The sequence below is a fragment of the Schistocerca serialis genome, unplaced genomic scaffold (genome assembly GCF_023864345.2).
Source record: "Schistocerca serialis cubense isolate TAMUIC-IGC-003099 unplaced genomic scaffold, iqSchSeri2.2 HiC_scaffold_849, whole genome shotgun sequence".
Taxonomy (NCBI): Eukaryota; Metazoa; Arthropoda; class Insecta; order Orthoptera; family Acrididae; genus Schistocerca; species Schistocerca serialis.
Window position 1 is genome coordinate 10,502,482 of NW_026048462.1, and position 27,075 is coordinate 10,529,556.

General features: G+C 43.2%; 1 long non-coding RNA gene across 1 annotated transcript in view; it reads right to left on the reverse strand.

Moving 5' to 3' along the window:
* The window catches only part of LOC126452323 (uncharacterized), a 727,731-nt gene extending 703,304 nt beyond the window's left edge, over positions 1–24,427 (reverse strand). Inside the window, exon 1 of the long non-coding RNA XR_007584615.1 lies at positions 24,350–24,427. This is a non-coding gene — a long non-coding RNA (uncharacterized LOC126452323). The remainder of the gene's footprint in view (positions 1–24,349) is intronic.
* Positions 24,428–27,075: the final 2,648 nt, after the last annotated feature.

Here is a 27,075-nt window from a genome sequence, read left to right on the forward strand (position 1 = left end):
TATTTGTAGGCACGATCTGGCATGTTGTGGATATTTATATTTTTCAGAAGTTTCTATTATACCTCTAGGATTCCACAGCTGTCAGGATAAGGGGTGGTTCTGTCATAGTACGTTGAATAGTGAGTACTGATTCGCAATGGTTGTCTCTTGGTCTGTGTCACATGAGCATACGATACGAAAGGTGCCTCGTTTGTTCGATATTTGAGCCAGACTGAGGAAGCTGTGAAGATGAAGGTGGATCTTATGTATGGCGAGGTTACCATATTAACACTCAGTGGCTTATACTGACTGTGCATATGAGGATGTAACAAGGTCAAGGTCACTCATCCCGAGGCAGTGCTTATTTCGTCTACCATTTTCTGTCATGTTTCCTACTCTTGTTATAAGCTATATCTGTGTGAATGTATATTTATTACAATGACTGGATATGGTGTAAGGGTTGTTTGAAAAGGTTGGTTATCTAAGAGAAAATGTGTGCCTCCACACAATTATTGCGTGTAACAGATACAATCTTAAGAACCCCTTGATTTGGAAAGTTTCTTCTCATCCAATCACTCTTTCTACCCTCTCTCTCTCTGTTTCTCTTCCTCTCTCCCTGCCTCTAGCCTCTCAATCCTATCTGAGAATACCAACAAAAATTGTTATTTATGTATAATTTTACCACTGTAGCCAAAATAATTATTGCTCTTAAATTTTTCATTATGTCACCGGGTTATATAAACAAGTATGAAGTTTAAGCTTGACAAAATCGGATTTATATACCATTTCAAATATTTGCTCGAACTCATGTGCTCAGCACCTCGAAAAAAAGATCTTTAAAAACCTTTCAAACTTATTCTGTAATAATGATGTTATGCTGTATACTCTTTGTACTTTCTGATAATTGTCCTCTTTTGTGATTTGATCCTTGTACCTAATAGTCTTCAGACGCAATTTTTGTTTACAAAATATGACAGTATACATGTGATGCGTTACGGTGGTGAAAGAAACCTGTGACCACTGCAGGTAAATCTATTTTATTTATTTTATTTTCACCGTTTGATATACGTTTAGTTTTCTGTCACAAGAAGAACAAAACCGTGTTCTGAAGTGGTATCTTATACGTTCCTCCAAAAATTTTAACACAATACACACATACAATGACGCTCTGAAGAAATTGGTGTAGGCACGCATATTAAAATAGAGAGATACGTAAACAGACAGAATACGGCGATGCGTTCGGCAACGCCTATATAAGACAACAAGGGACTGGTGCAGTTGTTAGATTTGTTACTGCTCCTACAATGGCAGGTTATTAAGATTTAAGTGAGTTTGAAAGTGGTGTTACAGTCGGCGTACGAGCGATGGGACACAGCATCTCCGAGGTAGCGATGAAGTGGAGAATTTCCCGTATGACCATTTCACGAATGTATCGTGAATATGAGGAATCCGGTAAAACATAAAACCTCCGACACCACTGCCGCCGGAAAGAGATTGTGCAAGAACGGAACCAACGACGACTGGACAGAATCGTTCAGTGTGACAGAAGTGCAACCCTCGGCCAAATTGCTGCAGATTTCAATGCTGGGCCATCAACATGTCAGCGTGCGAACCATGCAACGAAATATCATAGATAAGGCCCACTCGTGTACCCTTGATGACTGCATGACATAAAGCTTAACGCCTCGTATGTGTCGTAAACACCGACATTGGATTGTTGATGACTGGAAGCAAGTTGCCTGGTCGGTCTAGTATCGTTTCAAATTGTATCGAGCGGATGGACGTGTTTGGGTATGGAGACAACGTCATTAATCCATAGATCCTGCATGTCAGCAGGGGACTGTTGAAGCTGGTGGAGGCTCTGCAGTGGCATGGGACGCCTGCAATTGGAGTCATACGGAACCCCTGATACATCTAGATACAACTCTGACAGGTGCCACCTACGTAAGTATTCTATGTGATCATCTGCATCCATTCATGTTCATTTAGCATTCCGACGGGCTTGCGCAATTCCAGCAGTACAATGCGACGCCCCATACGTCCAGGATTGCTACGGCGTGATCCAGGAACACTCTTCTGAGTTTAAACATTTCCGCTTACCACCAAACTCCCCAGACATGAACATTGTTGGGCAATCTGGTATGCTTTGCAATGTGCTGTTCAGAAGATCTGTGGACAGACCTGCAGGATTCATGGTATCAGTTCCCTTCAGCACTACTTCAGACATTAGTCGAGTCCATGCCACGTCGTGCTGAGGCACTTCAGCGTGCTCGAGGGGGCCCTACACGATAATAGGCAGGTGTACTAGTTTCTTTGGCTCTTTGGTGTATGTCATACTAACAAATGTAAATCCGCCTGATATGGAGGTTTAAACCTTTGAAATTCGTCGTGGAGATAAATAAACGGTGATTAGCATCAGTAACGGTAAAGCCTAACCTAAAATATTCGCATTGAAAGACTTGAATCATTTTGCAGCGTTTGTTGTTACACCATAATATTTTAGGTTACGTAAAATATAATCATCTACACAGTCAGATAGATCCGACCCATCACAAAATATACCAGTAGCCTATAATATACAGCTAAAGAACAAAGTACATTATCGCTGTGTGTGTAAACGTCGTTCTCAGTATCTACAACCTGGAGGAGTCCAACCTGTGCTTTTGACATTAAATTATTTATTGCCGAATGAACAAGTAGTGAACCGTATAATTCTTTAACTATAATTTTTGATAATGGCGAGAAAAGAAAATTAGATAGAAGTTTGGCAGTATTTCTGGACCTCAAGTCTTCAGCTTCAGCTTTTTTCGGCCGTTTGGGAAAAGTTCCACTGATAAATAACTGGCTACACAAATAATTTTGTATGTTACTAAACTCTAAACAACACTCTTTAGATAACTCTGTTGATATGTTATTTCCACTATAAGAATTTTTTGATTTTAAAGCTTTTGTGTTGGACATTAGTTTTATACTGAGGTTCCTACTCTTTTTAATAGTGGCTGGGTTAAGGTATTCCGTGGTAGAGCCTACTGAACCTGACAATCCCATTTGTTCAGCAACATTCATGAGACTCTTGTTAATGAGTTTCGCAACACTGTTCACATTCGTCACGAAAGCATCCTCTAATCATAATACTATCTCGTCCACTTCGTATGCGGCTATATTACATTTCTCCTTCACTATATCATAGATTGTCTTCATTGTGTCACCTGACGTGCCTATCTTTCTCTCATAACGCATTTGCATAATATTCTGTGTTAGTGCCTGCGATATTATGGAATACCATCAACATCAGACCTGTTTGTGACTGGTAGGTACTGTTTCCTATTAATTGTACTGGTTGTCTTTAATCTTCGAGAAACATATGGTCTCTTTGTAGACTTCAGACTAATCTGGGATACTTTTGGGGAAAAACGACTTTAAACTAAATCCGTGGTTTGATTAATGAAAGTATTGTGTTTTTCATTCATGACATGAGCGTTGCATAAAACCTTCAGTTCATGCCTTTGAGGAGTTTCTAAAATAATCTGTTTTGTCTTACTGACTGTTGTATCACCTTCTGTGGGGCCAGCACCCACAAAAAAAAGGAGAGAAGTTGCGATGGCCGGTGGCAAGAATCTAAAATAGTCTGTACGTAATAGTTTTCAATTAGTAGAACTTTTTATTTCTAAAGAGGAAATAAATAAAACCGAACTCTTTTCGTTGTGAGATGGCTTCCTGTGCTTGCCGTGCCTCATACATGAAATTACATTCATACATTATTACCACTGATAGGATCGTCTTCCTATTACTCAGTGCTAATGCTCCCTAAGTCTGCGACCGAACTGGGGCCGACCGATGGGTGGCCTGTTAGGTCAGCGTTGACATGGGGCGCTCAACGCTGTCTTCCTGGAGGTGTCGTTCCATTGGCGTGTTCGTCGGTCCAGCTCCATCGGTTTCTTGCCACCCACAGTATCACGGTAACGCGAATCTGGGAACAGAAAATCTGCGGAAGAAAATCTGCGGAAGTGTCTCACAATCGACTAGCAAGAATCTCGTTCTGACGGCGGCGCAGTAAGCCATCAGGACCTCGAATTAAATGCATTCTGGAGCCCACATTTCGAACGATCTGTTCTCTCATCCGTGTCTGGTGCGAAGAAAAAATGTGAATAGAGTATACTCATTAGCTGCAAAGCGATACTTGCGTAGCGTGGGAGGCGCCGTGTTCTGTGGTGGGTGCAGCAACTGAAGCAGCATGCGGTGGCGCCGGCCATGTAGAAGCTCCGCCGGCAACGAACCGTCACGGGAATGGAAGCAGTACGTGGCGAGAAGGAGCTGCAGCGCTTGCTCCCCCGTGTGGCGGGAATGTATTTTGTTCGTGTGTTGCTTGAATGTATCCCACTGCGGGTCCGGAGGTTAGAATAGGCGGTATTCCTGCCTGTCTTAAGAGGCGACTAAAAGGAGTCTCACACGTTTCGGCCTTTATGTCATGGTCCCCCAGTAGGGCTTGACCTTCATATTAGGTAATTTTCCTGAAGAGCGTGCCAATTGGGGAAGGGCGCCTTGCACGGTGCATCGTGTCCATAGGGCAATGAGATCATAAGCCCCGTTTCTCGTCGTCCCATTGCAGCCCTGCTCATTCTCCATCTCTTGAGTGAGGCTACATTCCTGGGTGCGGTTTCCCCCATCCACTATGCAGTCTCGCCTTCTGCGCCGACGACGACCGTGGTCTTCTTTGCACCTGTTATCCAGCACGGTAGACGGTCTGTTGTGGTGGGGCTGCCATGTACCCAGCTGGTTGTAGACCTAGGGATCGCTCTGCTGATGACTGTGATGTTCACCCCCCACGTACGCCGAGGAGTAGATCCCTATCTCCCTGGGGCACTGAGACTCCCAGCAATGACCATCCTGCCAGGTGTCCCTTGCTGAGGCTGCATGGCGCCTGTGGGGAGGGCTCTTGGACGGATTGGGTGGCATCCGGGCGGATCGCCGTCAATGAAGCATGGTAGATCATCTCTTGCTGGTGGTCAGACATCAGCAGTCTGTAAGCGTTCTAGGGCTCAGTTCAATGCACAGAAGTATGACCCAAAATCGTTCCCCTCGCTGGCCACACCATGGGAGGAGCAAAAGGCTAAAAAATGGCAGCGAGACTTATTCGCCCCAGTACCTGGTTTGTACGAGAGCTGATGGAGAGTCTTTCATGACGATGAAGTCTCAGTTCCTTCTAGAGCATTTAGAAGACAAGTTTTGGGAGATGGAGGGCTTGTCCAAAATGCGCTCAAAGGCAGTTTTGATAAAAAGAGCACCATCTGCCCAGTCACTGGCATTACTCGCTTGTAACAGGTTGGGGGATATTTCTGTTACCATCATGGCCCACAAGAGCTTAAATATGGTCCAGGGCATTATATTCAACAGGGACCTTCTTTTGCAGTCTGAAGACGAGCTGCGCGCCAATTTGGAGCGGCGAGGTGTTCATTTTGTCCTGCTCGTTCATCGGTGTATGAGGGATAATCAGGTTGCCACCGGCACCTTCATCATGGCCTTCAAGGGCCATGCCTTAGGAGGTCAAGGTGACTGTCTACTGCTGTGACATCAGGCCCTATATCCCTCCCCCGATGTGGTGCTTTAAATACTGGAAGTTCGTCTGTATGTCATTGTGTTGTACTTCCAGCCTGACATGTCGATCTTGCAGACGCCCATCACATCCCAATATTCCATGTGCCCCGCCTCCCATCTATGTCAACTGCAAAGAGCATCATTCACCTTGCTGGCCGGACTCAAGAATTTCACAGAAAGAGGGGAAAATCATGGAATGTAAGACCCTGGACCGACTGACCTACACTGAGGCTAAGAGGAAATTGGAACGACTCCATCCTGTGCAAACGACTTCCTCTTATGCCACCGCAACGACAACAGTGATACCCTCATCAGTTAAGCGAATTCCAGTCGGCTCTCCGAGCTGTAAGACTACACCTGCCACCTCACCCATGGGGGGTGGGGGCACAACCCTTCCTGTTGCTCCTGCACCACCGACATTGGGAGCAGTAACACCCCCCCCCCCCCACCTTCACCATCAGGGACATACATCCCCACTTTCGAGCCAGAGAAGCATATTACTTCTTTGGCTCCTCTCACTAGGAAGGGTTCCCTTGGGTCACTCCCTTCTGAGGTTGTTACCGGTGGTAGAGCTGACCCACCAGTGGCTGAAGCAACCACAGGTAGCTGGTTGTAGGGCTTCACGGTCCTCTTCAGTCCCAGTGTGATCAACCTAAGGGGCAGTGAGAGAAACCAAAAAAGCAAAATATCACCCAGATCCAAGGCACTGCAATGGCACCTACACCACCGCTGCCTACAAGTTCTGTGTCTGAGGATGAGGTGAAGATTCTGGTGTCCGCTGTGGACCTGGATCTCACTGAACCCTCAGACACAATAGATACAGACTGTTCAAGCAATACGTTGGTGGCAGGAGGTGACTCTGAGGTGTAAACTGCCTCATTGAATGTTCATTGCCTTCCCAGCCTCACAATGCTATTATCCTCCAGTAGAATTGCGGTGGTTTTTCCACCATTTTGCTGAGCTCTGAGAACTTCTCAGCCTTCAACTTTTCTTCTGCATTGCCCTCCAGGAAACTTGGTTTCCGGTGATGTGAACCCCTGTCCTCCATGGGTATTGGGGTTATTACAAGAATCGGGCAGCTTATGAGAGGCTATCTGGTGTTGTCTGCGTCTATGTCCTTAACTCTCTTTACAGCGAGTGTGTCCCTCTTCAAACACCTTTACAAGCTGTTGCTGTTAGGGTGTGGACGCCTCAGGCTGTTACTATCTGCAGCCTCTATCTTCCACTGGATGGTGATGTCCTACAGCATCTATGGCAGCGCTGTTAGCCCAGCTGCCACCACCTTTTCTATTACTGGGCGACTTTAACGCCATTAACCCTTTGTGGGGTGGATTGGTGGCAACAGCCCAAGGCACTGTCGTTGAACGAGTGTTGGCATAGCTCGACCATTCTATCTTGAATAATGGTGCCTCCTCACATTTCAGTGTGGTGCATGGCACGTACTCATCCATTGGCCTTTTGGTCTGCAGCCCTGGCCTTCTACCCCCTGTCTGGTGGAGTGTGCATGACTTGTGCGGTAGTGCCCACTTTCCGATCTTTCTGTCACTACCCCAGTGTCACACACTTGGGCGCCTACCCAGATGGGCTTTGAATAAGGCTGACTGGAACTTGTTTGCCTCCATTGCCACTATTGAGCCTCTTTCTCATGATGCCATTGATGTGGTGGTTCACACAGTCACCACCAGCATCGTTTCTGCAGAGAACTGTGCCTGGTCACCAGAGATCTCTGAGGCGATTTGCTATTACAGGCGGGCTCTCTAACGTCATAAGTGGCACCCATCACTGTACCACCTCATTGAGTTTAAGTGGCTCCATGCCAGAGCCCGATGCCTCATTCCCTGACGGAAGCAGGAGTGCTGGGAATGGTATGCCTCCACCACTGGCATCCATACCTCTCCATCTCACGTTTGGACCAAGATTAGGGGTACCTGGGTTTCCCTGAATCGAGCAGACTGTACTGACACCAACACAATTGCAGAAATCTTAGCAGAGCATTACACTCAGATTTTTGCTTTTATAAATTACCCACAGGCCCTCCACTCCCTGCAAGAGTGGTTGGAACGTCAGAGCTTTTCATTCCATACACTGCACCTCAAATCGTACAATGCTCCATTCAGTGACTGGGAATTCCAAAGTGCCTTAGCTGCTTGCCCTGATATGGATCCTGGGCCAGATGGCATCCACTATCAGATGCTTAAACACCTCTCAGTTAACTGCCAGCGACGCCACCAAGACTTTTCAACTGTATCTGGGTTGAGGGTGAGTTCCCATCACAATGGCAGGAAAGCGTCATTATCCCCATGCCGAAACCTGGCAAGAACTCACTGGAGGTGGACAGCTACCGCCCCATTAGCCTCACCAATGTTCCATGCATATTGCTCAAATGTATGGTGAGCCAGAGGTTGAGATGGCTACTTTAATCTTGGGGCCTTTTGGCTACAGTCCAGGGTGTGTTCCGCAAGGACCGCTATGTCAACGATAATCTGGTCTGCCTGGAGTTAGCCATGTGTACAGCATTTTCCCGCCGACAGGTTGCCATCTTTTTTGACATGCAGAAGGCATACGATACAACATGGTGACATCACATCCCCACCACGCTTCATGGGTGGGGTTTAAGGGACCCACTTCCGACTTTTATTCAAAATTTTCTGTCGCTTCATCCATTCCATGTGGACGTTGGTCCTTCCCATAGTCCCTCCTAAGGCCAGGAGAATGGGGTCCCACAAGGCTCTGTCTTGTGTGTATGCCTCTTTTTAGTTGGTGTCAATGGGCTAGCTGCAGCTGTGGGAACGTCTGTATTGGCTTATTTGTATGTTGATGACTTTTGCCTTACTATAGCTCCACTGGCACTGCAGTTGCTGAACGGCAGCTACAGGGCGCTATCCGCAGGGTGCAGTCTTTGGCCATCATAGACGGCTTCCAGTTCTCGACTGCCAAGACCTGTGTCATGCATTTCTGTTGGCATCGTACTGTTCACGCTGACCCACAGCTTTATCTTGACAGTGAACCTCTTGCCATGGTGGAGATGCATCGGTTTTTGGGCTTGTTGATGCCCAGTTGACTTGGCTCTCTCATATTTGGCAGATTAAACAAACGTGTTGGTGTCATCTTAACGTTATTCGTTGCTTGCATCACACCAGCTGTGGTGCCGATCGGTCTACCCTTCTCCGACTGTATCAGGCACTGATTCAATCCTGTCTCGATTATGCGAGCCTGCCTTATAGTTTGTCATCGCCTTCCGTGTTGCAATTGCTTGACCCCATACTTCACTGCGAGATCCTACTCAAAACTGGAACTTTCGGCATAAGCCCTGTAAACAGCATACTCGTTGTGGAGGCTGGTGCCCCGCCATTGCGGATCCGGCGCCGATGACTACTGGCCGCTTATGCTGCACATGTTTGTAGCTTGCCCAGACATCAAAATTACCGTCTCCTGTTCCGCAACTCGGTCGTCCATCTTCCCGAATGGTGGCCCTGGTCAGAGTGTACCATCACAGTTCACATCCGGGCTCTTTTTTTTTGGGCTTGAATTCTTCTCTCTTCCACCTGTTTTCTGGGCCCATATACGTATACGCCCATGGTGTGTGCCCCGTCCTTGCCTTCAGCTGGATTTGGCACAGGGCACGAAGGACTCAGTCGCTCCTGAGACCCACTGCTGCTGCTTTCTTTCCATCCTTGCCACGTTTTGTAGCTCTGACGTGGTCTATACTGACGATGGTTGCTGTTCGAGCTGATTATGCTATTACTCTTGGGGATCATTCTCAACAAGGCTCATTGCCAGATGGCTGCAGTGTTTTCACTGCAGAGTACGTAGCCATCTCTCACGCCCTATAGTATATCTGCTCTCATTAGGTGAGTTCTTCGTCATCTTTGGTGACTCTCTGAGCCTTTTACAAGCTATTGATCAGTGTTTTCCTCGCTCTTGTCTGGTGATGGCTATCCTGGAGTCCATCCATACTCTTGCCAGTTGTAGCCATTTCATGGTTTTTGTGTGGACCGCGGGTCATGTCGGCATCCCAGGTATTGAACATTGTTGACAGGCTGCCCAAACAGGCTATCAGTGCCTTGGCCCTGGAGATTGGCTCTATGTTGCTGTGGATTAGTGTTGACAGATGTCCAAATTTTGTTGGACTGTCCACTTTCAAAGGCACTCAGGCAGACGTTTGTGCTGCCTGATACTCTCCCTGCTGTTTTTACGGATGATGCTGCAATGGCAGGCTTAGTTTTGAGTTTTATTCGAGTGTGGGATTTTTATCGCTCAATCTGAGGGTTTGTCCGATTTTGTGTTGCGTCTGGCCTTTGGGGTTTTGGTGTGCCTCTTTGTGGTTGGCTTTTCCTTTTTTGTTTCCATGGTCCACCAACCACTTTGTGCTTTTAATCCTTTTGTCTGGTCTATGTCTGTGCCTTTCTTGTCCTGTGTCGTCCCTTGTCATCTCTGTTGCTTGTTTTTGTTCCTTGTGGGTGTTTCATGGTCGTGAAAAAAGGGACTGATTGCCTTTGTAGTCTGGTCCCTTCAACCCCCCACAAACAAAACTATCTTGAATGTATGCACAAATCATTCAGGTTCTTCATTCAACTAATGATGAAACGGAACAGTGGTATGGTGAGTGATACTACAGACTATACAAGATTATTCGAAGTTCTAAGCTGTAAACTGTGGTCAGTTGCCTGTGAGCCACACTTCTGGCTAACCTTCCAAGGAGAAAATTGATGACAAAGGCTGAATGGGACTACGCAACGTAGTCAAGTTCATGGGCACTGCAAACGGATATTTGGTAAAAGAATTGTCTACAGTAAGCCAACTAGCGTTCCAAAAGGGACGAGCAGAGTCAATATGCACATGATGCCATGGAGACTGAGACTTTGGCCAAGCTGAAAACGTTTGCTAAGGGGCGAGGAGGGTTTCACCCTATGTGCAAGTCTGTGAACATCATCTGTTGAATATGGGCGTGCATACCAGTCCATGTAAGTGCCGGCACGCTACATGTTTCGTGTTTCCAATTCCTGAATGTTCTTGTAGGAGCTTTTTGCAGCACTTTAGAAATAAGCACATCCTACTTTCCAGTCATTTCCTAATAAAGTCACAGCATCTTGGACGGAGAGGTTATGCTGACGACAAAATAGTGGCACACAAAGAAATTCTGAATGTTTTTCACAGAAGGAGGCCAAGCAGTACAGATGCAGTGCAACAAAAGGTACCTGTCAGGCTCTGGTTCTGTGGCCTGACCAGTTTTCCTATAGTGCAGTGGAAAATTCAGTAAGAGTTCAGTGCCCCGCGCATCTGTCTGACAACAAGATGCGGCAGTAGCGTCGAATTCAGAATCAGAACCAATAGGAAGCCGAGAGAAGGCGTCAGCATGCTTCGACATGGATCGGTACAATACCTCGTACTGATATTGTGACAATAACAAAGCCCAGAGTTGCAGCTTCTGAGCCGTACACGACGGAAGAGGTTTCGATGGATGAATCAAAGACTGACCTACCTTCTGGTCCATCACTAGGTAAGACTTCCGACCAGACAGATAATGGTGAAACTTTTTCATGCCATAGATAATAGTGAGTGCATCGTTATTGATCTGGGAATAGTTACATTGAGTCTTGGAAGCCAAAGTGCTCGGACTTTGCTGTAAAGCAAATATGTGCGAGAATACAGGTCTGATTCTCTACGAAGAGGTGTCCACTGCAAAAACCACTGGCTTAACAGGATCTAAAAGAGAAAGTCACCTGTCACTCAAAAAGGCATTTATAGGTTACTGGAATGCATCCTGACAATCTTTGGTCCAAACAAAAGACACATTGTCCATTCACAACCGATGGAATAGAGCAACGACACGAGGTGTGCTGGGAAAAATCGGATACAATGTCTCATCTTCCTGAGAACTGACTTCAATTCCATGACTTTCCATGTGGCAGGGCAGTCCTGGATGGCCAGAAAAGAAGTAGAGCAAACTTCGTTCTGCCCCACTGTCCATTGTTGCCAGATGTGACCAACATGGTGGTGATGACATCATCCAAGATGGCATACATGATGTCAGATGATGACACGAGTACCACTATCGAAAATGACCGCTTTTGGCTGGAAATTTGAATTTTGGCGGCAAGATTATGTTAATTGGGCTACCTCCACTAACCTAACCCTCTTCTCTCCACCCCATCCTCTCCCCTCCCCCACAAAATGGTGGGAAATTCAAATTCCATCAGAACGCTGCAACACACCATGGATACCTCTACTAACCTAAGAAAGTGGCAGGAAAATAGGTCACTTGGGCTACCTCCACTAACCTAAGTCATCTGACCACCACCTATTCCTAGGAATTGGTGGGAAAAGGACTTGGCCTCTGCCGCATAGGATGGACGTAAGTCTTTATTTTGCATGCTGTCATTATTTAAACAATTTGAGGCAGTACTGCCATCCAGTGTGTCCACCATGAAGTCTGGAGTCCAACTGCCCTAGTACACAATACTGCCACCACAGAGTGCTATCGTCCCTCCTATGACATAATCCAAGACGGTGGTCTGGAGGGGAAAATGGTGGGAAAATGGCTCAGCCTGCACTGGGCTGTTGGAGAGAGGAAGGAGTGTACTTTATTTATTTTGGAACAATTTATTTAGGGACAGATTTCACGTAATTCATGTATCACAATGATAAAAGAAGTACTCGCCCTGATGTGCTTGGAGTCACAATAAACGGTCTGCAGACCTGCAAACTACTCGGAAATAATGCAGTACACTGATGTACAGATATGCAAACAACTCGTAAATTACCAAAATAATGCAACACACAGCTCATAGACCTGTAAACTACTCATAAATCACCGAAATAGTGCAGTACACTGAAGTGCAGACACGAAAACAACTCGTAAATTATCAAATTAACGCATGTAAAACGCTCTGCAGGCACGCTCACTACTTGTAAACTGTCTAAGTAATGCATAGCATGGCCTACAGGTCAGCCCACAAAATAATACAACAGACACGCAAAGAATGAGCGCATGCACTGCCCACCACCCCCTGTCTACTGGGCCGCACAGGATGCTATCACACACGCTCCCAGGAGTTGGGTTCCACCGGCAGCCCCCGCAAAGGGATGAGGCGACCATCAGCTGCCGAGTCATGCACAGGTGCACATTTGGATCCCGCAAATATGAGGCAGTGGCATCCCTTTCATACTTGTGAGAAATTCCTCTGGAAATACATGTTGACCTGGGCAAAATTGCTGCCGTGACTGAACAGGAATGAACATCAATTTGCAGAGGGACTCACCCTCACAGATGCTGAAATCCGTTCCATTGTTTCCCAGAATGGAACAGGCTGCTTTCTCTTCCTCGTGATTCTACCGGGACATTCGAGCTGGGTATAGTCGTGCTTAAGTGTCCAGTGTGGCTGACACATGACTGTGAATTGCATACGCATAGCTACACGCCATCGCAAGTGCATCTAAAGAGGTTCTCAGTGTTATAGTGATGTCACATAGCTATGTAAAATAAGAACCAAGTCAACCTCCCGGTAATTGTATAGTGCCTCTGAAATAGGTAACACTTGCTTTTGTAGGAGCTTCTGTGATGTCTCAACTTGTCTGCATGGAAATGGTTGCCCTAACAGGACCTGCTTACAGAAATAGTGCAGAATAACATCGAATGCATTCTTCCTCTCGGTCCTAACAACACATCCCACCCATCTTGTGTTACATGTACTGCTTTCAACATACGCAAACGTTCTCACCACTGTGTAGAGACACCTATATTCCAGCACAAATGATGTCTGGTGAGTGAATGAAGAATTATGATTGGCTCTTATCGAATTTACCCGCCGAATTACTAATGCCGCCAGTGTGGAAGAACAGTCTGCCTTTTTTTTCTTTCTGCAGACGATAGTTTCAGCAGCAAGAACTATTTTACACAGGTCGCCATATTGCACCGACAATTAAACCTTGCAAGGTGCTCTGCATATCGTCAGGTACGGAAAGACTCTTACTCAGTTACACTGCTCTCTCAATGAGGACAAGAGCTTGAATATTAGAGCTTGAAACTGATATCCAACTGCCGGCCGGAGTAGCTGAGTGGTTCTAGGTGCTACAGTCTGGAACCACACGACCGCTACGGTTGCAGTTTCGAAGCCTGCCTCGGGCATGGATGTGTGTGATGTCTTTAGGTTAGTTAGGTTTAAGTAGTTCTAGGTTCTAGGGGACTGATGACCTCAGCAGTTTAGTCCCATAGTGCTCAGAGCCATTTGATCTCCAACTCAGCAATATATCACTGCGTACTATGTCAGTGTAGTAAACAAACAATTCATATCCTGCACGATACAAAATAACCCCTTTTCCATCACACGTACATATACTGTGAAGACAGATAGCATGAGCACATGCACTGTAGGTATATTCACGGCACTAGATATTTCCAACGAGGGCGGTTATGGACAACCAACGCATGACCAGAGCACATTCAGTGGATTGAAGTCAATCTCACAACTGATCTACAAATTCAGGATCGGCTCTCTTCGGCAAAAAGGCATTACTCTTTCCAACACAACCTGTTTGCTTTCTTACACACATCTGCAGACTGTGGGATTACAAGATAAATAGTTTGGTAGAATATCAGACTATTTTCATGGTACTTCTTGATATCAAGCAGACAGCAATATCGCTTGCATGGAAGTATCACTCATGTGACATAACTGATCTACATATTCTGGATCGGCTCCCTTCGGCACAAAGGCATTACTGTTTCAGGCCCAACCTGCTTGCTTTAGTACATTCATCTCCACACTCTGAGATTACAAGAACATATGTAATTTCGCATAGTTTGGTAGAATATCATACTATTTTCACGGTACTTCCCGACATCAAGCAAACAGCAATACCGCTTGCATAGCAGTATTACTCGTGTGACATTATTCCAAAGATATAGACTGGAAATTATTTCTCTAGAAACCCAAAATTTTAGCTAGGTGCAGCATGCTGTAAACCGTAGAGAAACTAGAAACTTATGCCATCTGTGAAGACCTTTACAGAAAAGTAACTCGAAAAAAAAATAGAGGAAACTGATATTTCCACTCGCGAACACTTATGTCGGTTATGTACCAGATTCTAAATCATCCCAATAGTTTACAGAGTCAACTAAGGTGTTTCTCACGTCTAGAGAACCAGTAAACGTGTCTTCCACCTGCTAGATGCACACACCACAATCGATGTTCTCTCTACTAAATAAAGACGCGAAATGTGAAGAACCAGTCAGCTAAACAGTTTACATGGGTGGCAATAATGGACCAGCACAAACACACGTCCATATTGAATCTTCTCAAATTTCCACAAGATCAGGAAAGCTGTCATACTAAGTATTAGGTCGCTATTCGGCTGTGTACACAGTTAAGTCAGCTACATTCCTGCACCCCAACAGGCCTCTCCATTCGGACAGCTCCTACCGTTATATGTAAACGTGAATAATTCCCACTACAGGCCACCAGCACTGCACGCCTAGGTAGAATCATTATCCTAAGACGTCGGTCACATATGTATTTGATCGCTATATTTACAATCCCCCCCCCCCCTGAACCATGGACCTTGCCATTGGTGGGGAGGATTGCGTGGCTCAGCGATACAGATAGCCGTACCGTAAGTGCAACCACAATGGAGGGGTATCTGTTGAGAGGCCAGACTAACGTGTGGTTCCTGAAGAGGGGCAGCAGCCTTTTCAGTAGTTGCAAGGGCAACAGTCTGGATGATTGACTGATCTGGCCTTGTAACAATAACCAAAACGGCCTTGCTGTGCTGGTACTGCGAACGGCTGAAAGCAAGGGGAAACTACAGCCGTAATTTTTCCCGAGGGCATGCAGCTTTACTGTATGATTAAATGATGATGGCGTCCTCTTGGGTAAAATATTCCGGAGGTAAAATAGTCCCCCATTCGGATCTCCGGGCGGGGACTACTCAAGAGGATGTCGTTATCAGGAGAAAGAAAACTGGCGTTCTACGGATCGGAGCGTGGAATGTCGGATCCCTTAATCGCGCAGGTGGGTTAGAAAATTTAAAAAGCGAAATAGAGAGGTTAAAGTTAGATATAGTGGGAATTAGTGAAGTTCGGTGGCAGGAGGAACAAGACTTCTGGTCAGGTGACTACAGGGTTATAAACACAAAATCAAATACGGGGTAATGCAGGAGTAGGTTTAATAATGAATAGGAAAATAGGAATGCGGGTAAGCTACTACAAACAGCATAGTGAACGCATTATTGTGGCCAAGATAGATACGAAGCCCACACCTACTACAGTAGTACAAGTTTATATGCCAACTAGCTCTGCAGATGACGAAGAAATTGAAGAAATGTATGATGAAATAAAAGAAATTATTCAGATAGTGAAGGGAGACGAAAATTTAATAGTCATGGGTGACTGGAATTCGAGTGTAGGAAAAGGGAGAGAAGGAAACGTAGTAGGTGAATATGGATTGGGGCTAAGAAATGAAAGAGGAAGCCGCCTGGTAGAATTTTGCACAGAGCACAACATAATCATAGCTAACACTTGGTTTAAGAACAATGAAAGAAGGTTGTATACATGGAAGAACCCTGGAGGTACTAAAAGGTATCAGATAGATTATATAATGGTAAGACAGAGATTTAGGAACCAGGTTTAAAATTGTAAGACATTTCCAGGGGCAGAAGTGGACTCTGACCACAATCTATTGGTTATGACCTGTAGATTAAAACTGAAGAAACTGCAAAAAGGTGGGAATTTAAGGAGATGGGACCTGGATAAACTGAAAGAACCAGAGGTTGTACAGAGTTTCAGGGAGAGCATAAGGGAACAATTGACAGGAATGGGGGAAAGAAATACAGTAGAAGAAGAATGGGTAGCTTTGAGGGATGAAGTAGTGAAGGCATCAGAGGATCAAGTAGGTAAAAGGACGAGGGCTAGTAGAAATCCTTGGGTAACAGAAGATATATTGAATTTAATTGACGAAAGGAGAAAATATAAAAATGCTGTAAATGAAGCAGGCAAAAAGGAATACAAACGTCTCAAAAATGATATCGACAGGAAGTGCAAAATGGCTAAGCAGGGATGGCTAGAGGACAAATGTAAGGATGTAGAGGCTTATCTCACTAGGGGTAAGATAGATACTGCCTACAGGAAAATTAAAGAGACCTTTGGAGATAACAGAACCACATGTATGAATATCAAGAGCTCAGATGGAAACCCAGTTCTAAGCAAAGAAGCGAATACAGAAAGGTGGAAGGAGTATATAGAGGGTCTATACAAGGGCGATGTACTTGAGGACAATATTATGGAAATGGAAGAGGATGTAGATGAAGATGAAATGGGAGATACGATACTGCGTGAAGAGTTTGACAGAGCACTGAAAGACCTGAGTCGAACCAAGGCCCCGGGAGTAGACAACATTCCATTGGAACTACTGACGGCCTTGGGAGGGCCAGTCCTGACAAAACTCTACCATCTGGTGAGCAAGATGTATGAAACAGACGAAATACCCTCAGACTTCAAGAAGAATATAATAATTCCAGTCCCAAAGAAAGCAGGTGTTGACAGATGTGAAATTTACCGAACAATCAGTTTAATAAGCCACAGCTGCAAAATACTAACACGAATTCTTTACAGACGAATGGAAAAACTAGTAGAAGCCGACCTCGGGGAAGATCAGTTTGGATTCCATAGAAACACTGGAAGACGTGAGGCAATACTGACCTTACGACTTATCTTAGAAGAAAGATTAAGGAAAGGCAAACCTACCTTTCTAGCATTTGTAGACTTAGAGAAAGCGTTTGACAATGTTGACTGGAATACTCTCTTTCAAATTCTAAAGGTGGCATGGGTAAAATACAGGGAGCGAAAGGCTATTTACAATTTGTACAGAAACCAGATGGCAGTTATAAGAGTCGAGGGACAAAAAAGGGAAGCAGTGGTTGGGAAGGGAGTAAGACAGGGTTGTAGCCTCTCCCTGATGTTATTCAATCTGTATATTGAGCAAGCAGTAAAGGAAACAAAAGAAAATTTCGGAGTAGGTATTAAAATCCATGGAGAAGAAATAAAAACTTTGAGGTTCGCCGATGACATTGTAATTCTGTCAGAGACAGCAAAGGACTTGGAAGAGCAGTTGAATGGAATAGACAGTGTCTTGAAAGGAGGATATAAGATGAACATCAACAAAAGCAAAACGAGGATAATGGAATGTAGTCGAATTAAGTCGGGTGATACTGAAGGAATTAGATTAGGAAAGGAGACAGTTAAAGTAGTAAAGGAGTTTTGCTATTTGGGTAGCAAAATAACTGATGACGGTCGAAGTAGAGAGGATATAAAATGTAGACTGGCAATGGCAAGGAAAGCGTTTCTGAAGAAGAGAAATTTGTTAACATCGAGTATAGATTTAAGTGTCAGGAAGTCATTTCTGAAACTATTTGTATGGAGTGTAGCCATGTATGGAAGTGAAACATGGACGATAAATAGTTTGGACAAGAAGAGAATAGAAGATTTCGACATGTGGTGCTACAGAAGAATGCTGAAGATTAGATGGGTAGATCACATAACTAATGAGGAAGTATTGAATAGGATTGGGGAGAAGAGAAGTTTGTGGCACAACCTGACCAGAAGAAGGGATCGGTTAGTAGGACATGTTCTGAGGCATCAAGGGATCACCAATTTAGTATTGTAGGGCAGCGTGGAGGGTAAAAATCGTAGAGGGAGACCAAGAGATGAATACACTAAGCAGATTCAGAAGGATGTAGGTTGCAGTAGGTACTGGGAGATGAAGAAGCTTGCACAGGATAGAGTAGCATGGAGAGCTGCATCAAACCAGTCTCAGGACTGAAGACCACAACAACAACAACATACTTACAATTAAATGTTACGATCGTGGTCTCAGTTGGAACGACATTCGACAGTGAGCCAAGGGTGGGAACTACATCCTGCTGACGACTGTGGCTCTTGAAATAGAAATATCTATAGCATTCTTATGACTTCACATACTCTCCCCTTTGCTACCACAGTATTCCACGTCAAATCCAGACCTTCCTGGAGACTGGACATAGCCATTTCCTTTGCACATGTCGGAACACAAACACATACTTTATAAGCCTGATGCTCATGGCGAACCTATCACGCATCCCCTACTGCTATGTAGAATGCTTCGCCAATAAATGTTCGCTGGCGCCGGCCGGAGTGGCCGTGCGGTTCTAGGCGCTACAGTCTGGAACCGCGCGACAGTTACGGTCGCAGGTTCGAATCCTGCCTCGGGGATGGGCGTGTGTGATGTCCTTAGGTTAGTTAGGTTTAAGTAGTTCTAAGTTCTAGAGGACTGATGACCACAGCAGTTAAGCCCAATAGTGCTCAGAGCCATTTGAACCATTTTTTTTTTTTTTTTTTTTTTTTTTTTTTTGTTCGCCGGCGATACGAAATAATACTGACTGAGAATCAACGACAGGTGGACATGTTTCATAACTTTTTCTTGCTAGCGGTACCAATGTGTCTTAGAAGGAGAGACGTAATCGTCTTACAAACCGCCATATGTTAAGGAACATGAACATATTACTATCAAAAGCAGTCTTGGTCCTACAGGTGCACACAAGTATCCATGCTAAAGCTGTACTGGCTTTATAAATCGAGGTATGACATTACATACGAATGACGTGGTTTTTTTTTTATCCAGACAAATACCGCAACACTGAATGTACTGTAGATGGTGATTGCCAGAGTGTATATTATCAGGTCAACAGTGCGGTTAAACGTCGCCGACGACGCATCCTCGTTATAAGATCACCGAATTTAGAAAGTGAGTCAGCTAAGGAACGTGGTATGAAACCAGTATTTGCAACTCCCTCACGCCACCGCCGCTAGATATTTCGCCAGTATTTCTAACGCATTTTGTCTTGATGCCTTGTCAGATGTTCTTCGATATATCGACTGTGATGGTTGATTGAGAAGGATCACAAACAGTACTCAGAGACCAATATTGGTAGCAAGTTCATAGATATGCAGGCCCAAATAGATGTGTGTAAATCAACTGCGAGTGACTCTTTGAAACATTACAGCGATGTTTCAAAGAGAGTAAGCCAATTGACAGAAAGTGTCAACCACGTTGGCGAGCGAGTTGAAGACCTTGCTCAGCAAATATCCGATGTCAATATTGACAAAAAGATCGCAGATGTGACTTCTGAAATTTTCCCGGCGTATTTCTTCTTCTAATAATTTCCGGGTATGCAGCCGGATCCCGTCGACATTCTGCCACGATATTTCGGCCCAGAGACGTCCGGCCATCATCAGGTGAGTACACAACTACTGAAGAGCCCTGGTGCAGTCGCGGTATTTACGCCGAATCTCGCGCATATGAAATGTACTGGCATCCGTTAAAGACGATTTACAACTGAAGAAGGCAGGCGTCTACAAAATTCCCTGTGAATGTGGCTCTGCATATATTGGCCAGACGACAAGAACTGTCCATGAACGATGTATAGAACATGAAAGATACACCCGTCTGCGGCAACCGTCAAATTCGGCAGTAGCAGAGCACTGTATTTCTTTGGGACATTCAATGGAATACAATGTAACAAAAATTTTATCCCCGGTTTCCGGTTTTTGGGATTCCGTAATCAAGGAATCAGTGGAAATATGTCTTGCCAATAATCTTATAAATCATGACAACGGCTTTCAGCTGGATAAAAATTGGAATCCTGTTATTAAAATTATACAATCACAGCGGAATCAACAGTGTCATTCGATACTCAATGACTAGATGAGCCTTTATTTCCACCACCGAGGGCAGCACGTACAACTCGGCTATGCTGCGCATGTCAACACCTGACGCATGCGCTGTAGGATGCCAGTACATTTCACATGCGCGAGATTCGGCATAAATACCGCGACTGCACCAGGGCTCTTCAGTAGTTGTGTACTCACCTGATGATGGCCGGACGTCTCTGGGCCGAAATATCGTGGCAGAATGTCGACGGGATCCGGCTGCATACCCGGAAATTATTAGAAGAAGATCGCAGATGTCAACACCGGTATAAGCAATACACTTAATAAGGAATTTGAAGAGTGGATGCAATCCAAAGAACAGTACATTGGCAGCAAGGTACACGCTGAACTAAAGGGTACGGTTAAATCTGCTACAGCAGAAATCTTAACCGCACCCGGTACTTCTGGTCACACTTAAACCAGTGAATTAGGTGAAATCAGACGAGCATTTAGCCACGATCTTCCGGAATGGAAACGTCAGCTAAGCAATGATATAGATCAACTGAAACGACAAGTTACGGAATTGCAAGGTGACAATCAAAGTGAGTATTCGCTACCGCCAGAACACGATAATCGTCAATATCCCGAGTGTCAGATACAATTCTCACCAACAGTAAACAATTCGCGTGGCGAAACTTCTACGTCACGTAGTCATGCCGATCAACTAACTCTCGTTGAACTACTGCGAGACGAGAGTGTGCTAAAACACAGAGTTTTTCAGCCTTTTATATCTGAAAAACGAAATATACATCCAATGGTATTTCTAAAATCATTCACAGGCGCTTTACCAGAATCATGGAACGACAGGCAGCGGATACAGTTCATCTTAGGCTATGTACACGGTGAAGGATCAATTTGGGGTACAGAAATAATAGACAAATGTCACACCTATGCAGATTTTGAAAAGCATTTTTTGAATAAATTGTGGAGTTCAGGTATACAACAAAGACTCCGAAAGGAGATTTACAACGCCGAACCTTTCAACACCAAAGGAGGAGGTTTGAGACGTTATTTTGAAAAATATCTACGTAAAATTCAGTATTGGGACACGCCCATTTCAACCAAAGATGTAATCATGATCTTAAAGTCAAAACTTCCTGTGTCAATAAGAGAAAAACTAGTTAATGTGAGTGAAGAAGACCTAGAAGCCTTTCTTTCTGTTCTTGACAATTTGGATATGATCTATGAGGATGTGCGTGCGAGCGCGCGGAATAATTATAATAATGGACCGCCCGCTCCGCAGCAGCACATAACAAATTGCGTCAATGGAATGTCGTACCAACATAACACGGGACAACCAAACGCTCAGCCTTACGGCAATCATAACAGTTTCAACAGCCGTAATGGAAAACAATATAACAAATATCCACACCAGAATAGATACAATCCGATTTATCAAAACACACAGCAACAATATGGTAATTTACCGATAAATCACAACGGTAATTACCAGTACCAGAACAACAACACGAATAATGGAAATCGTCACAAGGGAAAGAAATGGAACAATTATAACGGACCACAACAGTACAGTCAGCCGAGTCACTTCACTCCATCTCAACAAATAAATTTTTCACAGCCGAAAAATGCGACATTTTCTCACCAACCCAACCAACAGTTCAGGAACAATAGTCAGGACAATTCGTCGGATGCTTTTCCTGACACCGCTGGTCATAATAGCCAAGGAAATCCGACTATTTTTTACACACAGGCGAACCAAGCACCAAACGCGATGTCAAATAACACGCAATCAAGTGATGCACAAGTCGTATGGGATACGAACGCGAATTTTCGACCTGGTAGATCGCAAAATACTAGTAAAGTAAAAATAACTTACATTTCAGCTCCACCCCAGTCGGAAAACCATTTAGGCCTCCACGGGGAAGCTGCGGACCGAAATTACAACAGCCTGAAGTAAAATTAGACGACAAGTTAAGACAAGCTCTCATATCTTTAACCACTCATGCCATCCTTAGAAAAAAGGCGCATGACAAACACATTAGCAAAGTCTTATCGTATCGTATAAATGAACGAGTGCTATTACAGACCCACTTCAAACCATCTTTGATTCATCATAAGAATCGCATGTGGCAGCACTTGTATGAAGGACCATATATTATATTAAGAAAGCCGCACATTGGTTGCTATCTATTAGCTGACCCTGTATCTGGACGAATAAAAGGATTGTTTCATCACGCAGACTTGAAGAAATACAGAGTCAACCATTGAAAATATCTGTTAAGTTGCTAAAATAAAATATACACACACTATAAGTTGTCATACTATGTGTGAAGTACCAACGTATGTAAGAGTAATGCACAGGACAAACAGCCTGTCGACCTGCCACAACAAGGTAAGTAATTTATATGAGCACCTGAAGTAAAACACATTTATTGTAGGAGACGAAGATTTGCCTTAGATGTAAGTTAGTTTTAAGTTAATTGAGCCATGAACGGCCACAGCCGAAAGAGCTGACAAATAAATATTATAGTAGTGCTAAGTGCCACCTGCTATCACTAGTTTTAAGTATAGCAAAGCTCTCTCCTCTTGAATGAAATAAATAAAAATTATCATTCAGACCAGAATGATTGCTCGAAAAAAAAATGGTTAACGTCGCTTACTCTAATGAGGTAAATGTTATGTTATGCATAAGGAGTGTGTGACAGCAAATTTTATGAGGCCACCTATGAAACGCAACAGGCAAAAAGGAGCAGCTTAGCATATAAGAATCAAGTAAGTCAATAACGATCTAGGTAGCAGGAAAGAAGTGCGCAACTCAATTATTTTATTATAATACGGAGAAAACCGTATACGCACATAAGAATTTTACGGCATAGTGCAGCTGAAATACTTACAAAGATCATTTATAAATAAACTAATTTAGTACTAGAAATATCTATTTCAGGTCCTCGAGGTATGACGATTTTTTTTTAGAAAACCAATTTTACGATACATGGAACAGAAGATAGTTAACAGACACAGTTCACTGCTAATGCATGGTTTAAGTAATTTCATATATGCATAGAAAATTGTTTAGAGAGCTGGATCAGGCGACACTGAAACTACTGTATCGATTTAATTATACTATTTGTCATGAAAAACTCAGGAGATAATAATTTATATATCATACGTTACTAACACTGTGTCTTCAAATCTCTTCACTCCATAAAAGTCTTTTCTGTTTTCCTCTAACCAGTATCCTTACCATCCTACCTTATCCAGTAGAGAAGTGAATTTTACGAGCTGGTTGCATGATTGGTACATACAGGCTATACGAATGGATAGTCGTGACACATTGGTTGTCGACGGGCTATGCTTATTCTCCGCAAATTGCGAGTTCAATTAAGATTTGTTATGTGCAATTGCATTACAGGGAACACCAAGCTTCCCAATTTCCCTAATGGTAGTTTGAACACGAACTGTTCATCACGTAAACGAAGCCACATTGACTATGTCTTCAAACTAACGACGCAATAGAGAGAAAATTAAAGAGCTGAACTTGAGAAAAGAGTAACTATTGTAAAAAGAAAAGAATAACAAGATTTCGAACAAAGTGTAAACCTAAAGTGCCTTGGAAGCACAAACTACGAACAAGAGAACGCTTTTCGTCAGGCCTTGTAGTCACAGAGACTAAATATTTCTTTGTAAATAATTTTTAGACATGATATATATATATATATATATATATATATATATATATATATATAATGTCTAAAATCTAAATATATATATATATATACTAACTGTTAACTGTACTTTGTAGTAATAATGCAGTCAGTAATAAATGGACACGTATATGCTGCTGCGTGTGAAACGACTATAGACAAGTAATTAATGGACACGTATAAAAGTGGTGTGTGTGACCCTTACCATGACGACCAAACAAAAGGTGAACACGAATTAATAATAACGTGTGAACTGAAAAGGTGATAACTCCAAGGACACGTGTGAAATACCGCGTTGTTATAAGTACTTGTACCACGAAACCACGATGTAGAAAGCCGAAGAGTGAAAGTGAATAAGTATTGTACTTACCACAAACGGTACTGCACGCCTTTCCACGGACACATTCTTCGAAACAGCTGCGGGAGTCGTCGCATCTGGCTGCTTCCGTAATCCAGAGTCGATGAAAAACTGTGTAAAAACTCACACCACAGCTAGTAGACACCAAACGCTCTGCTTCTCGCAGAATACTGCTGCTAGCGTTGTGGAACTCTCAAGTTATTGTCACGTGATTGTGACCAACGGACGTAACACTGTGTACGCTGAGCGCTCAACAATCAATTTTTCTTTGCACAACGAGCGCGAATGCCAAATGTGTTTGAAATGCATTCAAAATAAAATATGATAAAGCAATGAATTAAGCACTCATGTACCTTGTGAAATTTTAAAGACTCTAGTCGGAAGAGTCTTAAGCTCGATTTTGACAGTTGCTACCGAATTTACTGACCAGGCCGAGTAATGACGAAAACGTGTCGAACCAAATAAAACCAGAAAATAGATAAATATGAGAACTGAGCATTCCTAAGAGAATGAGACCTTATGTACATAAACAATTGTTATCCTTACCTAATCCAATTTTCTTTTAGACTAAGTTATTAGTAAGTAAGCACATTCTAATACAGATTTTTTTTACTGTATTTTTCATGTACGAAAACATAAATGGAAGCACGGACATGTGTCAAGTGAAATAGAGACCGCCACCATACGGCTCAACATGTTGCAGAACCAATCTTCCAGTTCCTGACCAACGACGTATTTCCAACGCAACATCACACCCCGACAACTACTCCAACTTCCACAGTGAAAGTGATGCCCTACTTTTCCTCCACTGTGAAAGTGTAATCAATTTCCCCACTCAAGCGCAGTGCTATCATTTATACCCGAAGTTCTACCACTCCCAGTGCAACTCATACCTACCCAAGTGTAGTGAAACATTTTTTTTTGCAGGTCATGAAAGCCACAAATATGTAAAGTGCTACGTATTTACTGCAAGAAATCTTCGACGAAACAAAGACAAAAATATTCCTGTAATATATCATTGTAAAACAAGAATGTCAATTTTTTTGTAACATATTTTTTCCACGAGTGTACACAGCACCCAGATTTTCTGCGAAGTCAAGCAATTTATTTCTTTGTTATTTTTTAATATTTATTATGCCATGTATAATGTATCTATGTATGTGTATCTTTATCTTAATTTCATTATCTTTTACCGAGAAATGAACTTTTGTTATCCTTGTACAATACATTAGAAAGAGCACAGTTCAATTGTCATGTAGTTACCCTACGGACAAGTTACTATCAATTTCGGTCGTACGAATATACTTACCTGATACTGTGTATGTTAACCACTTTGCCTGATGTAGTGTGTAAAATCTATTGTAAAGAATTTTTGCAAGTAATACTAACTTGTTCCACGAAAGCAATAATATCACGACTACGCGTGAGTCGCGATGATCCTGACGGAGTCATCGCTCCTCACGCGGGAAGCAATGTGATATTATTGGATTTCAGACATTTTGCATATGAGAAAAGGACAGCCACCGAGCTGTAGTTTGTAATGATGATAAGCATGACAACACGAGAGTAAGGGAACGAAATCTATAATGTGCGCTTATACCAAGACGCGCGGCCAGCGTTTAAAAAGTACTTTTAAACACTATGACTCGCTGGTCGCAGATATTTAAAATCATTGCCGCAGCGCTTGATAGCAAGAAGCTGCGAAACAGAAGAAATAACAATTTATCATTTGATAGGAAAATTCTAGAGTCTTTATAGTTATTTGTACTTCTGGTCGCCGATATGTTAACATGTACTTCATTACTTTTGATGTTTGGTCGCCGACTTGTTAAGACGTGTTGTGTAGTACCGCTACAAGTTATATTTCTTTTAGTGTGAAAAACCACGTTATCATCAAGAAAGAAAACGCTTTTGTAAACCTTGTGACGATAAAAAATTCTTACGCGCTCGCCAGGACATTTAATTTTTACAAAATACCACACATACAAAAGCAGCGATAGTTGGACTGCTCCATGTATGAGAAAAACATAAAAAATGGAAGTTTTGTATTCACTGAAAAATTTTTTAATTTTTATAGTTTAACGCCTTTGTTCTTTGAGAATATATTGATGCTTCACTGTACAGAAACTCTATACTTATTCTTTTCTTTAAATTAACCACAAGTAATGTATTTGTTTAAATGAACTTTGTTACAGGTTCGCTCTTTATCGCGGTGTCTCGATTGTATTTGGGAGACCATTAATGTGTTGAATTTCCGATCTTACAACTTGTTTTACAAAATTTCACTGTTTTGCATTCATTTCCAATTTTTTTTTATTATTCAAATAGGTCCCTTAGGTAATTTCATTGAAGAGTCTGATTGCGGGAAAGCAATCCGGGTTAAGAGGTCATTTGAGAAACTATTTTCGCGCAATCAATCTGTACATCTCCTGAACACAATCGAGAACCGACGCATCAGCGATCATTCATTAATTTTTCTCTCTTTCCAACTCGTACCAAAAAACGGCCAAGGAGAACTGCCATGAGTACGCAATCTAGTGTTAAAGGTTGCATTCTTTATCTTGTCAGCAAACATTGCCATAAATTATCATCATCAATGTTATTTTTGGTTAAATGTGAAAAGCAAAAAACCTTTTAACGCTAGAGAGGGACACGGTTAAGAAGGAATAATGCATCAGAAAAGAGATATTCGACTCCCAAAAGAAAATCCTGTCATTGCTGTAGAAACGTTACTCGAT